The 13,774-nt window shown below is 46.3% G+C and overlaps 1 long non-coding RNA gene across 1 annotated transcript; it reads right to left on the reverse strand.

Moving 5' to 3' along the window:
• Positions 1 to 1,382: 1,382 nt before the first annotated feature.
• Positions 1,383 to 2,499, reverse strand: LOC136582849 (uncharacterized). Its single transcript, XR_010787234.1, has 3 exons — positions 2,186 to 2,499; positions 1,952 to 1,995; positions 1,383 to 1,795 (listed from the first exon to the last, which is right to left on the reverse strand). It is a non-coding gene; the product is annotated as an uncharacterized lncRNA (long non-coding RNA).
• Positions 2,500 to 13,774: the final 11,275 nt, after the last annotated feature.

Raw genomic sequence — 13,774 nt, forward strand, 5'->3', positions numbered from 1 at the left:
CTGCTCCCCCCGTATGTACTGTCATACACAGCGGCCCCTGTATGTACTGTCATACACTGCTTCCCCTGTATGTACTGTCATACACAGCGCCCCCTGTATGTACTATCATACACAGCTCCCCCTGTATGTACTGTCATACACAGCTCCCCCTGTATGTACTGTCATACACAGCTCTCCCTGTATATACTATCATACACAGCTCCCCCTGTATGTACTGTCATACACACCTCCCCCTGTATGTACTGTCATACACAGCGCCCCCTGTATGTACTGTCATACACAGCTCCCCCTGTATGTACTGTCATACACAGCTCCCCCTGTATGTACAGTCATGCACTGCATCCTCATAAAACAATATATCAAGCTGCTCAGCTCCTGCAACTCTGCACGTATTTTGTGAGCATTTGCGTCCCTCCCATAGACTTGTGTGGGGACCTTCAGTTTGCAAAAATACGGCATATCGTGTGTGACCTATTAATGCGAAAACTACAGAGACAACCAGTGGAAATAAAGACACGGACACAAAGATATAAGAACATTTTATTTTTAGTTATAGGCAATGGTGAATTTTAGGTTGGGGAATTTTGAGGCTGAGTTGATCTAGAGAAATGCAAAAACCCCTCGATGTACGAGCCAAAGGTCTGTTCACACATAGCGGAAAGATTCCTCACCCGGAAACCGCTACTGAGCACCGCTGGCACTGGTCAGGTGGTGTAGAAGTGGGCGCATCACCTGACCAGCAGCAGCGGTGGCCACGGGCTCAGTAGCGGTGGCCGCGTAAAGGATGTGCGCTGCAGTATTTCACAGTATTTCTACTACCTGTCAACGTACCCAAGGGTAGAAAAAATACCTTCCTGGTGCCAAATATGGCAATCAGAGCAAGTCCCAGGATCAAAGCCGAGATTAAATCTATCTGACTTTATAAAGCATATTGTTTTGTATTCATAAATCTGGATATATAATCAGTTATTACGATTTACTGCATGTGTGAAATATAAAGTGTATCAAACTAAACCTGTTTATAGACTGTGTTGATCCAGAGGAAGGCGAAAACCCCTTTGAGGAAAGAGCCAATTATCCTGTTTTAAGGGGGGAAAATTCCTTCCTGACCCCAAATATGGCGACCAGAATAAATCTCAGGATCAAACGCCAGCAGCTCACCTCCCTGGTGTATGTGATGTCAGCTAGAAACCCTACAAAGCTAAAGATTTATATATATGTATTTATATTGTATTATTTATGTGGCTACTTCCCTATAAATAAAACCTAACCCTATTTAAGGCTGTGAGCTGATCCAGAGGAAGGCAAAAACCTCCTTGAGGTACGAGCCAATTGTCCTCAAGTCGGAAAAATTCCTTCCTGACCCCAAATATGGCGGTCGGAACAAGTCCCAGAATCAAAGCCGAAATCTACACCTATCAGTGTGTGTACTTGTGTCTATGTATGTGTTAATGTCTACACTTGTGTCTATCTTAATGTATGATGTGCATGCTACTTACCTGGCCTGTGCCGAGGTCTTACTGGTAACCAGGAGTTCAGGGATAATAGTCACTCGGGCTATTTTTCCTGAACTCGCCAGCTGCCAATCAAGCACAGGCCGCTGCGGGGGGTGAAGAGGGTCTTCAGCAGAGGATGATGCCTGATGTCAGCCAATTATTACAGCAGATGATGTCAGGGTTGAGGGAAGCGTGGTGGAAATATGCAGCAGAGTTGATGGAGAGGATGTTTTAGGCAAGCCGAGGTCTTCTACAGCAGCAGAGTCGTGGGTTGTGGAGATAGTCGGCACGGGTTGAGCCTGCAAGACATAAGAGAGAAAATGTTTTTAAAATAAACTTTTTAAGACATGTGAAGATTTGTTACAATGTATGGATATAATGGTAGGTGTCCTGTGTGTATAGGTGTATATAGGTGTACAGATATGTATGTGTAGGTGTATATAGAGGGTACTTACCAGATGCTTGTGGCTTCCTTCACTATCGGATTCTTCTCGTCATCCTAAGAAGAAGCAGAGACAGTAATTACAGGAGCAACAATAATGAAGCCAAATAGGCAGAAGACTGCGGACCTGACATGGTGACATGAAGCAGGATTACTATATGACCTCCTGTCTGACACCAGAGGAACAATGATGATGAACACAGAGGCCAGACTGAAGAACATCATCCCTAGAGGAGTAAAATCCTACCGGGTCCAGCTTGGTGAAGTGAAATCGAATCCGTCCATGGGGTGAAGGGGTGTCCCATCCTCCGGCCACTGCAGGTTTTTATTCTCCAAAAGTCTCCTGAATGGCTTGAATGGCGGCCGTGATCTTTTCAATTCCAGTTCCTCCCAATCTATGGTGGTAAAGAAAGGGTGACCTCGGATATTCTTGTAGACACCCAGCCTCTTCTCAGGATTCTTGCGCAGCAGTCTCTCCAGAAGATGTTTTAAGTTGGCATCAAGCCAAGATGGAAATTTTGGCTGCTCTGTGGTGATGGATTCGATGACCTTTTCCTTCTTGGAGCCATGGTAGTAAGGGGACTGTCCTGCCGCCATCCTGGATACAACAATCCCCAGGCTCCACCAGTCCACTGCTGTGTCATACTCCTTTTCAAGAAGCACTTCTGGGGCCATATATTTAACTGTGCCCGTCCTTCCACAAATCTTATTAGACGAGGTGACTCCGTCTTGGGCCAGCCCCAGGTCGATCAGGCGGATGTGTCCATCTCTGTCCACCATGATGTTGTCCAGCTTTATGTCTCTGCAATGAAAAGAGAAAAGACAAATGCAAATCAGTGCAGATACAGAAGACTTGGGGATGTAGGACAGCAAACCGGGCCTAATTCAGGACTCTGGGAAAGCTGGGACACTATTACAAGGAAGCAGAGAAGTGTGGGAAATTCTGCTCACCGGTGGACGATGTTGCGTTGGTGCAGGAACTGGAGGCCGCATACAATCTCCGCTGTGTAGAATCTGACAAAGAGAAGAGTGTAGTATCAATGACATGAAATCAGTCCCCTAACATCATGTCATCATCAATGTGTCTGTCACCACCTGAAGAGAGGAGGCGCTGTTTATGGCAGCCTGTATGTCCTCCATTCTTGTACATCTGACCAGTTATGTACCCCCCCATGTCCGTCCATCTGTCTCCTGATTAGTCATTTACTCACCTCACACTGCTGATGTCCAGGCGGCCGCACATCCTGATCATTGCCCTCAGGCTTCCTCCAGACAGATACTCCATGATGAAGTAGGCTTTGTTGGCAGACTGCTGTGCGGCATATAGATGGCATATGAAGGGGCAGTCTTGGGCCTTCAGGAGTATCCGTCGCTCTCTCAATATCATATCTGCTCCGCTTCCTCTGTCCACAATCTTGATGGCTGTGAAAATGTTTCTGCCAGGGAATGAGGCCAGGACCACCTTAAGAAAACAAGTAGGAAATGATCACTGACAGCGGCCAGGGGGACAATCATATACATTTATTACATGGGAGATTTATCAGTAGGGGTTTTAGGCTATTCTGCTGCCTACGGCCGGGTCCATGCACAGCGAATCTGCATCACATCTACAGGAAACACACAAACCCTCATGTGAAAACTAGAATTTGTGTTAAAAATCTGCAATAAAATGTAACAAGCTGCAGATTTACAATCCGCACCGCAGGACAACGTGCGCAGGAGATTTGGAGTCTCTGGGGGGCGCCAGGTCTGATTACGCTGCAAGATTTCTCAGTTGGAATCCGAATCGGCCGTGGGCATGAGGCCTTACTTGGCAGCCGCATCAGCGGCACGTTCACTTCAATCCAACAGACAGTTGTAGAACCTTACAATACAGGTGCAAACATTTTAGCAATATTGACAATGTTCTATGGCATCAGTGCTTCAGTGTGAGGAGTAAGTGTCATATCTATCTATCTATCTATCTATCTATCTATCTATCTATCTATCTATCTATCTATCTATCTATCTATCTATCTATCTATCTATCTATCTATCTATCTCATATCTATCTATCTATCTATCTACCTATCTATCTATCATCTATCTATCTAATATCTATCTATCTATCTATCTATCTCATATCTATCTATCTTCTATCTATCTATCTATCTATCTATCTATCTATCTATCTCATATCTATCTATCTATCTATCTATCTATCTATCTATCTATCTATCATCTATCTATCTATCTATCTATCTATCTCATATCTATCTATCTATCTATCTATCTATCTATCTATCTATCTATCTATCTATCTATCTATCTATCTATCTATCTATCTATCTATCTATCTATCTATCATCTATCTGCCTACCTGTCTGCCTACCTGTCTGTTTGTCTGTCCACAATGGTCCCATATGATACTGCCATATTATGGTAACTAATGCCATCATACATGCATAATATCCAGCACTATCCATTGCTCAAATAATATTTACAACACATTTTTCCAATCCTACCATTATTACACCCAAAGATACCATCATACTGTATATTGATGAAATAATACCTCAGCCATATAGTATTGCCATTCTATAAACCAGTACGGCTGATTTCAGATGACATTTTGGGAGATCCACTTTCGAAATACTTTTTTTTTTTTAAAGTCAAATGAGAACGGACAGGAAAGTGGGAAAAATAGATCTTACAAAAATGATATTAAACAGACCAACCCCCCACCAAAATGCTGCCCAGGTGAATACATACTACTACATACACTGTCTGAGTAATACTGCCATACCACCCCTAAAGACAACCTATAGACATCCATTCTTATATACAGGACTTTGATGCTACATGTGAATGTATCCTAAGCCTCTTATGTGGATGAAATGGCTGATAACAGAAGACACTAGTTTGCATTCAGTTACACAGCAAATAGAAATACAATATAATTAGGGTCACTGCGCCTTTACCAGAAAATGGGAAGTTACAAAACTTACCTCTCCGAAGCCTCCTTTACCCAATGTCTGTAGGCGGGTGAAGCGACTGATGTGAAATCCGGAGTCTGATGGTCCGGGGTCCTGGCTGGTGCCCGCTGTTGGCTCCTCATGCTCTGTTATTATGTTACTCTCTCCGCTCCTCTTCTTCTTTATATTCGTGAGTCCGCTCACGCTCTCCTCTTCTCTCTTGCGCTTCTCATGTCCATTGGACGCCATTTTTTACAATCCTGTATCCGTCAATGCAATCGCTGCAGTTGACAGTTGGAAGTAAATGGCAGTTGGCCAAGTAGAGTTCAAAGGTCAGTGAAGCTGATGCTGGCATGCGCTTGCCAGTACCTGTTCTGCCATATACACAGTACTGTGGGCACCATGAGTGATGGTCTAATGCCCACAGACATTGAGAAATACATGGCTGGTTCTTCTAGTGCCACATTATTAGTAGATGGGAAAGTAATGGCACTTCATGTCTGGGTTGGCAGTGGTGCCCATAGTTCATCAGAAATAGTGTGGTAATTGAAATGAGCCCAGTGGAGGAATAAACCATAAATTGTACTAAGGTCTGGAATAATAAAGCCTTGTGAGGGGTCATTATCTGCTCCATTCAATAAGTGTTCATCCAGATACATGATGTGTATCTCCATAGGTTACAATGGGCAGCGCCCTCGCCAGTGCAGATCTGGGTGTATCGGGCGGAGATGCTTCTATGGAGGTCACTGAAGGATTCATCCACAATGATGGATTATTCGGAGGTGTAAAATGCTAGAAAAGGGTCATTATAAATAAGCGGTCCTGGTGTGAGTTATTGTTGGGGGCTGTAAATTGGCGCAGTAATGTATATACGCCATTATAAGGCCTGAGAAGCAGTAAGACTTTATTTATTACACTGAGCCCCATAAATACTTTACCAAACAAATTTAACAGTGTCCAATCTGAAGTTGGGGGATGAGCGGTTGTGTACAAGATATTGCCAGGTTTATAGTTGGGGTTTTCAGGGGTGCGTTAACCATATGGCAAACTGCAGCTGCAGCGCTCACTGGTATCCATTCTCCGGAGACAGAACTTGCAGCTGAATGCAAAACCTGCCACAGGGCTCCCTAACTCTAACACTTCATTTATAGTACTGGTCGCCTCTTATTGAGGAGAGAGACCTTATGGCCCCTAAGGCTCTAGGGCCCGGGTGCAAACGCACTCTCTGTGCTTCTATAGTTATGCCCCTGGTCAAGTGGCATCCAGCAGGCCGGGGTGAGGTGACGAAGAGTACAGTGCATAACAATGGATGTCAACCACTCTTCATATACCCTATTGACATTTTTGAATGTTTTTTGTATGCATTGTAACCAGAGGCGTAACTTGAATCTCCTGGGCCCCAATGCAAAACCTGTAACAGGGCCCCCAACTATAATGGTTTATTCATAGTACTGGGCTCCCTATATGGAGAAGAGAGGCCTTATGGGCCCCCTAAGGCTCCTGGGCCCGGGTGTAACCGCATCCCCTGCATCCTCTATAGTTACGCCACTGATTGTAACTGGGAACCATTCTTGCTGATAACAGTTAGGCCGGCTGCACGTGAACGGGTCGGATTCCAGCTGGCGTCCCTGCGTACCGGTCTTCTTTTCCTGTATTGCAGATGGCCCACACGCCTCGCCGTTGGACACGCGCAGTGCAGTATTTTTTTTTTTAAATCCCTGCTTTTCCCGCACATCACTAGGCAATAACACGGGTACCGGCCATCTGTCTGAATATTCATGGGGCCAAACAGGGTATTGGGGAAAACAGAAATCTGTTAATAAGAGTCAGAAGGAACGTGGCTGCAAAGATAAGGAGCCGGTCCGCTGATCAGAGGGCATGACAGATCCTCTTCAGGCCTTATTCACACCAATGTTTTACTGATGGTATTTTGCCCCGATTAAACGTCTGTCGAACATCTCAGCCTTCTGAAGCGTTGGATTCCAATGTACTCGCTCAGATGGGTGATTTTCCAGCGTGTAAAATCGGCCGTCCGGAAAAACATACATTGCCAGTTCCAGCCAGCTGCTTTTTATATGCAGCCGAAAAAGATAGGTCCTGCCCTATGTTTTGGCTATGATCAGCCGGCAGCTCCTATAGAGGCCTATGGGAGCTGCAAGCAAGGGGAAGGCGAGCGCTGCTACACTCCCTCCCCCTCCATTTGCCAGCAGCTTCCATAGGCATCTATGGGATCTTCTATTGCCACGATCAGGGACCTTAGCAGTGCTAGCCTCTCCCAAATTAGGCCAGTTGATATGGAATGACCGCATTGTATTTCAGTGGTCGAATTCTGCAGCATAAATAGACATGCTGCGGATTTAGACTCCATAGTGTTTACCATAAACCCTGCCAATTCGTTTTCTCTGCACCCTGTGGAGTTTACACTTGTTTTACATAGAGAACTTGCCGTGGATTTCAGCTTTACACTATATAAAATCTGCAGCATTTCCACAACAGGAGGAGCGGACGGCAGATATAACCCCCTGCGTGCGCTCATTCTTGTGCCCCGTGTGGATGGGGCTGTGAAGACCCGGTTTCCCTCATATTGTAAATTGCTGCAGTTTTGTAATGTGGAATTCACGCTGCAAATGTGCTGCATGTGGGTTTGTCCTCATCCTGAGGGCTTTTACCCGCGAGCGTTTATTTTAACGCTGCGATATCGCTGCATTTTTTTAATGGGACTTTCTAATGTTACAATCACATCGCACAAAAATCGCAAGTTTGGTCTTTTGCGATGTTTGTGAGATGCGATTTTAACATTAGAAAGTCCCATTGAAAAAAATGCGGCGATAGCGCAGCGTTAAAAAAGACGCTAGCGGGTAAAAGCCCTAATAGGGTGTTTTTCTAAAACCTGCGAGGGGAAGGGCAGCGGGTGTAATATATGGTGAGACGCGCGCCAAAGTCTGTTATTTTGTATGATACAAATGTTTTACAGGCCCTACATAACTTAATATGTGGTTACTGAATCTGCGCAGCCGCGGGCACCAGACAATGAATACCTACATTCAGCATTATAGCAGACAAGGGTAGTCTGGGCTCTAAGGACTTGTTAACGCTCGGCGTTTTTAGCGTGTTTCTGGACTGCAGAAAAAAAAATGTACACAAATTTTAAAAAACTTTTTTTATATTGTTTTTCTTTTGCTGCGGTTCAGAAATGCTTAAAAAAAGGTATGAATGTGATCTCTGGGCAGGCCAGTCATTGTATCATTACTGCGTCTCCTTTGCATCGGTCAGGTATTAGAATTTCTGTGCACGTGGCCTCATAAAAGCCTGACGGACTACATCTCCCAGCAAGCAACTGTGCTCACTGCTGCTAATAAGTATTGATCAGAGGTTGGTACTAATCTAGAAAATGCTGCAAGATGAGTGGCCCAAAATACAGGCAAGGACAGTGAAGGTCTGAAATGTGCAGGAGATTCTGGAGGTGCTGCCGACCAGAGGACGCACCACCTAAGTGGGCGTGAGTGTATGGTGGGGTGCAAAAACAGAAAACTGGTGGCTCGGCGCAGCGCTCCAAAAATTATTGGAATAATCAGAACTAGATGGAAATTTCTCCTTTAATTGATAAAACAGACCAGAAGGATTGAGAATTAAGGGAGGAATTTCCATGTAGTCATTCTGATTATTCAGGTATCTGCTGCATCGCTGCACCGAACCACCAGTTTACTGTTTTTGCAGTCCTTCCTTTTAGACGTGAGCGCAGGGCAGAGAAGCTGCATCATGGTTATATGCCGATACTAAACATGGTCTGTTCTTAGTGATGGATATTCTGCAGGGAATATACAGCCCCAATTCCAAAATAGTTGGACGGTGTGTAAAATGTTAATGTGAGCAAATGTTAAGAAAAAAAACAAAACAATGAAATCGGTTGAAATCTCATATTTTATTCGCAATAGAACAAAGAAGACATCAGAAGGGGAAAGGGAGACATTTCTCTCTTTTATAAAAAAAAAATTGACTCATTTAGAAATTGATGGCAGCAACACATCTCAAGAAAAGTTAGGACAGGGTAACAAAAGGCTGGAAAAGTAAGTGGAACTAATGAAAACCAGCTGGAGGGTCAGTTTTCTACTAAGTCACATGACTGTATAAAAAGAGAATATTAGAGAGGCAGAGTCTTTTAGGAGCAAAGATGGTCGGAGGTTCACCTGTGGAAAAATACATCTTAAATTGTGAAACAATTTCATAAAAATGCTCTTCAACATAAAATTGCAAAGAATTTGAATTTATCACCATCTACAATAAAAAATATCAAAAGAGTATCTGAAGAAATTCATGTGTACACGGGACAAGGCCGATGGTCAATATTGGATGCTCCAGATCTAATGGCCCTCAGGAATCACTGCATTAAAGACAGGCATGATTCTGTAATGCAAACCACTGCACAGGCTCAGGAATACTTCCAGAAATCATTGTCTGTGAACACAGTTTGCCGTGCAATCTACAAATACTAGTTAAAGCTGTATGCTTCACAGAAGAAGCCATATATCAATATAATCCAGAAATGCTGGCATCTTCTCTGGGCCAAAGCTCATTTATAACGGACCGAGGCAGAGTAGAAAACAATTGTGTGGTCCGATGGATCAAAATTTGAAAATCTTTTTGGAAACCACGGACGCCATGTCCTGCGGACTCAAGAGGGAACATTCAGCTTGTTATAAGCACACAGTTAAAAAGCCTGCTTCTCAGATGGTATGGGGTGGCATTAGTGCCTATGGCATCGGCAGCTTACACATCTTGAAAGGCACATTCAATGCTGACTAGTATATAGAGGTCTTAGAACAACATGCTCCAATGCAGTGTCTCTTTCAGGGAAGGACTTGCATATTTCAACAAGACAATGTTAAACCTCATACTGCATCAATCACAACAGCATGGCTTTGCAGGAATAGAGTCCGGGTGCTGAGCTGGCCACCGGCAGTCCAGAGTTTCTATAAGAGGAGTCCCACAGTGGAAAGGGGGGTTCCATCACTGCAGGAGATGGGGGGGGGGGGGGGGGGTCTTACCTCAAGGGCCAGCCGCAGACACTTGAGGTCGGCTACATGCTCCTCAGCCACCATACCCATGGGTCCCATAATACTGTCGATCGTTGGCCTGTAATAATTGAATTTATTAAACTAAAATAGTCACTTATTGCCTGTGTAACGGGTTCAAGATACAATACCAAGAGAGTCTCTGGAGCGCTCGCTAAGCGGGAGTACAGTCTATAGAAGGAATACTGTTGCACAACTATTCACAGTTCTCTTCGTGGGATGGAAGATGAATTGCGTTAACGGTAGCCTCCATGGCAAGGTTCAAAGTTATGGCTACTTACTCCAGCAGGTAGGTGCAGTTGCTGCTCCGGAAATGGGGGGTTGTAATGATGGTCTCCCAGGACGCCCGAGCACAGACACAATCTGGGAACAGGCAGTAGGCCACATATTCTATCCCCCGTGTCATGATGGGCTTCCACTAGAGATGAGCGAACACCAAAATGCTCGGGTGCTTGTTACTCGGGACGAAATTATCGCGATGCTCGGGGGTTCGTTTCGAATAACGAACCCCATTGAAGTCAATGGGCGACCCGAGCATTTTTGTATTTCGCCGATGCTCGCTAAGGTTTTCATGTGTGAAAATCTGGGCAATTCAAGAAAGTGATGGGAACGACACAGCAACGGATAGGGCAGGCGAGGGGCTACATGTTGGGCTGCATCTCAAGTTCACAGGTCCCACTATTAAGCCACAATAGCGGCAAGAGTGGGCCCCCCCCCCTCCCAACAATTTTTACTTCTGAAAAGCCCTCATTAGCAAAGCATACCTTAGCTAAGCACCACACTACCTCCAACAAAGCACAATCACTGCCTGCATGACACTCCGCTGCCACTTCTCCTGGGTTACATGCTGCCCAACCCCCCCCCCCCCCACGACCCAGTGTCCACAGCGCACATCAAACTATCCCTGCCCAGCCTTCAGCTGCCCTCATGCCACGCCACACTCATGTCTACTTATAAGTGCGTCTGCCACAGGAAAAGCAGGCACACACTGCAGAGGGTTGGCACGGCTAGGCAGCGACCCTCTTTAAAAGGGGCGGGGCGATAGCCCACAATGCTGTACAGAAGCAATGAGAAATATAATCCTGTGCCACCGCCATCAGGAGCTGCACACGTGGGCATAGCAATGGGGAACTTATGTGCCACACACTATTCATTCTGTCAAGGTGTCTGCATGCCCCAGTCAGACCGGGCTTTTTAATTCATAGACACAGGCAGGTACAACTCCCTATTGTGAAGTCCCTGTGGACCGACAGCATGGGTGGCTCCCTGGAACCCACCGGCGGTACATAAAAATATCCCATTGCATTGCCCAACACAGCTGAGGTAGTAATGTCATGCTTAATGCAGGTGGGCTTCGGCCCACACTGCATGCCCCAGTCAGACTGGTAATATGTACCTTAACAGTAACCTCGTTGGTGGTAATGTGGTGGTGACTGCGGACCTAGTAGCGCGGTTTAATGTAGTTGGTTTTCGGAATGTGGCCAGGATTAAGTGGGCCGTGGCGGGGGGATGGTGGTGGTGCTCTCTTGTTGTGTCGTTAAAGGTGAAATTCTTGGACTGCCACCAGACGGACCAATGCAAAGGTATTTGCCAAGAATGTTTTCATTGTTGGAGGAGGAGGAGGGGGTGTTTTGGAGGCACTATGTGTCCTCTACACGTGTCCGTTGTTATATGCACCTTAACAGTAACAGCGTTGGTGGGAAATGGCCTCGCCGCCATCATGTCTTTGTGAAGCCTCTGTTTCCACACCCCAGTGACATACCATTAGCAGCGGTATAGGCAGAGCCCAGAATTATTAACATTTCAGCGGTAGCATTAGGGACAGGCCCCACTAACATATCACTAGCAGCAGTATAGGGGGAGCGCAGTCTTAGTTCCATTTCAGTAATAGTAGCACTCAAGACAGGCCCCAGTAACATTCCCATTGCAGCAGTTTAGGGAGATAACAGTCTCTTTCACATTTCAGTAGCTGCAGTATAGACAAGGCCCCAGTTACATTTATGTAGCTAAAGTGTAGGCCAACCACACACACCTTTCTGTACCATGAGTGCAGGTGAAGAACATAGAAATTACTATGATTACACTGTAGCTGAGGGCCCAAAAAAATTGGTGTACCAACAGTACTAATGTACCTCAGAAAAAATTGGCCATGCCCAACCAAGATGGCAGGTGAAACCCATTAATCGCTTTGGTTAATGTGGCTTAAGTGGTAACTAGGCCTGGAGGCAGCCCAGTTTAACGAAAAATTGGTTCAAGTTAAAGTTTCAACGCTTTTAAGAGCATTGAAACGTATAAAAATTTTAAAGAAAAATTATATGAGTGAGCCTTGTGGCCCTAAGAAAAATTGCCCGTTCGGCGTGATTACGTGAGGTTTCAGGAGGAGGAGCAGGAGGAGGAGGAATATTATACACAGATTGATGAAGCAGAAATGTCCCCGTTTTGGATGGTGAGAGAGAACGATGCTTCCATCCGCGGGTGCAGCCTACGTATTGCTTAGGTATCGCTGCTGTGCGCTGGTGGAGAAGAGAAGTCTGGGGAAATCCAGGCTTTGTTCATCTTGATGAGTGTAAGCCTGTCGGCACTGTCGGTTGACAGGCGGGTACGCTTATCTGTGATGATTCCCCCAGCCGCACTAAACACCCTCTCTGACAGGACGTTAGCCGCAGGACAAGCAAGCACCTCCAGGGCATACAGCGCGAGTTCAGGCCACGTGTCCAGCTTCGACACCCAGTAGTTGTAGGGGGCAGAGGCGTCACGGAGGACGGTCGTGCGATCGGCTACGTACTCCCTCACCATCCTTTTACAGTGCTCCCGCCGACTCAGCCTTGACTGGGGAGCGGTGACACAGTCTTGCTGGGGAGCCATAAAGCTGTCCAGGGCCTTAAAGACTGTTGTACTGCCTGTGCTGTACATGCTGCTCGATCTCCGCACCTCCCCTGCTACCTGGCCCTCGGAACTGCGCCTTCTGCCACTAGCGCTGTCGGATGGGAATTTTACCATCAGCTTGTCCGCCAGGGTCCTGTGGTATAGCAACACACTTGAACCCCTTTCCTCTTCGGGAATGAGAGTGGAAAGGTTCTCCTTATACCGTGGGTCGAGCAATGTGTACACCCAGTAATCCGTAGTGGCCAGAATGCGTGCAACGCGAGGGTCACGAGAAAGGCATCCTAACATGAAGTCAGCCATGTGTGCAAGGGTACCTGTACGCAACACATGGCTGTCTTCACTAGGAAGATCACTTTCAGGATCCTCCTCCTCCTCCTCCTCCTCCTCAGGCCATACATGCTGAAAGGATGACAGGCAAGCAGCATGGGTACCGTCAGCAGTGGGCCAAGCTGTCTCTTCCCCCTCCTCCTCATCCTCCTCATGCTCCTCCTCCTCCTCCTCAACGCGCTGAGATATAGACAGGAGGGTGCTCTGACTATCCAGCGACATACTGTCTACCCCCGCCTCTGTTTCCGAGCGCAAAGCGTCTGCCTTTATGCTTTGCAGGGAACTTCTCAAGATGCATAGCAGAGGAATGGTGACGCTAATGATTGCAGCATCGCCGCTCACCACCTGGGTAGACTGCTCAAAGTTTCGAAGGACCTGGCAGATGTCTGCCAACCAGGCCCACTCTTCTGAAAATAATTGAGGAGGCTGACTCCCACTGCGCCGCCCATGTTGGAGTTGGTATTCCACTATAGCTCTACGCTGCTCATAGAGCCTGGCCAACATGTGGAGCGTAGAGTTCCACCGTGTGGGCACGTCGCACGGCAGTCGGTGCACTGGCAGAGTAAGCCGATGTTGCAGGGTCCACAGGGTGGCAGC

Source organism: Eleutherodactylus coqui, chromosome 11, assembly GCF_035609145.1.
Source record: "Eleutherodactylus coqui strain aEleCoq1 chromosome 11, aEleCoq1.hap1, whole genome shotgun sequence".
Classification (NCBI taxonomy): domain Eukaryota; kingdom Metazoa; phylum Chordata; class Amphibia; order Anura; family Eleutherodactylidae; genus Eleutherodactylus; species Eleutherodactylus coqui.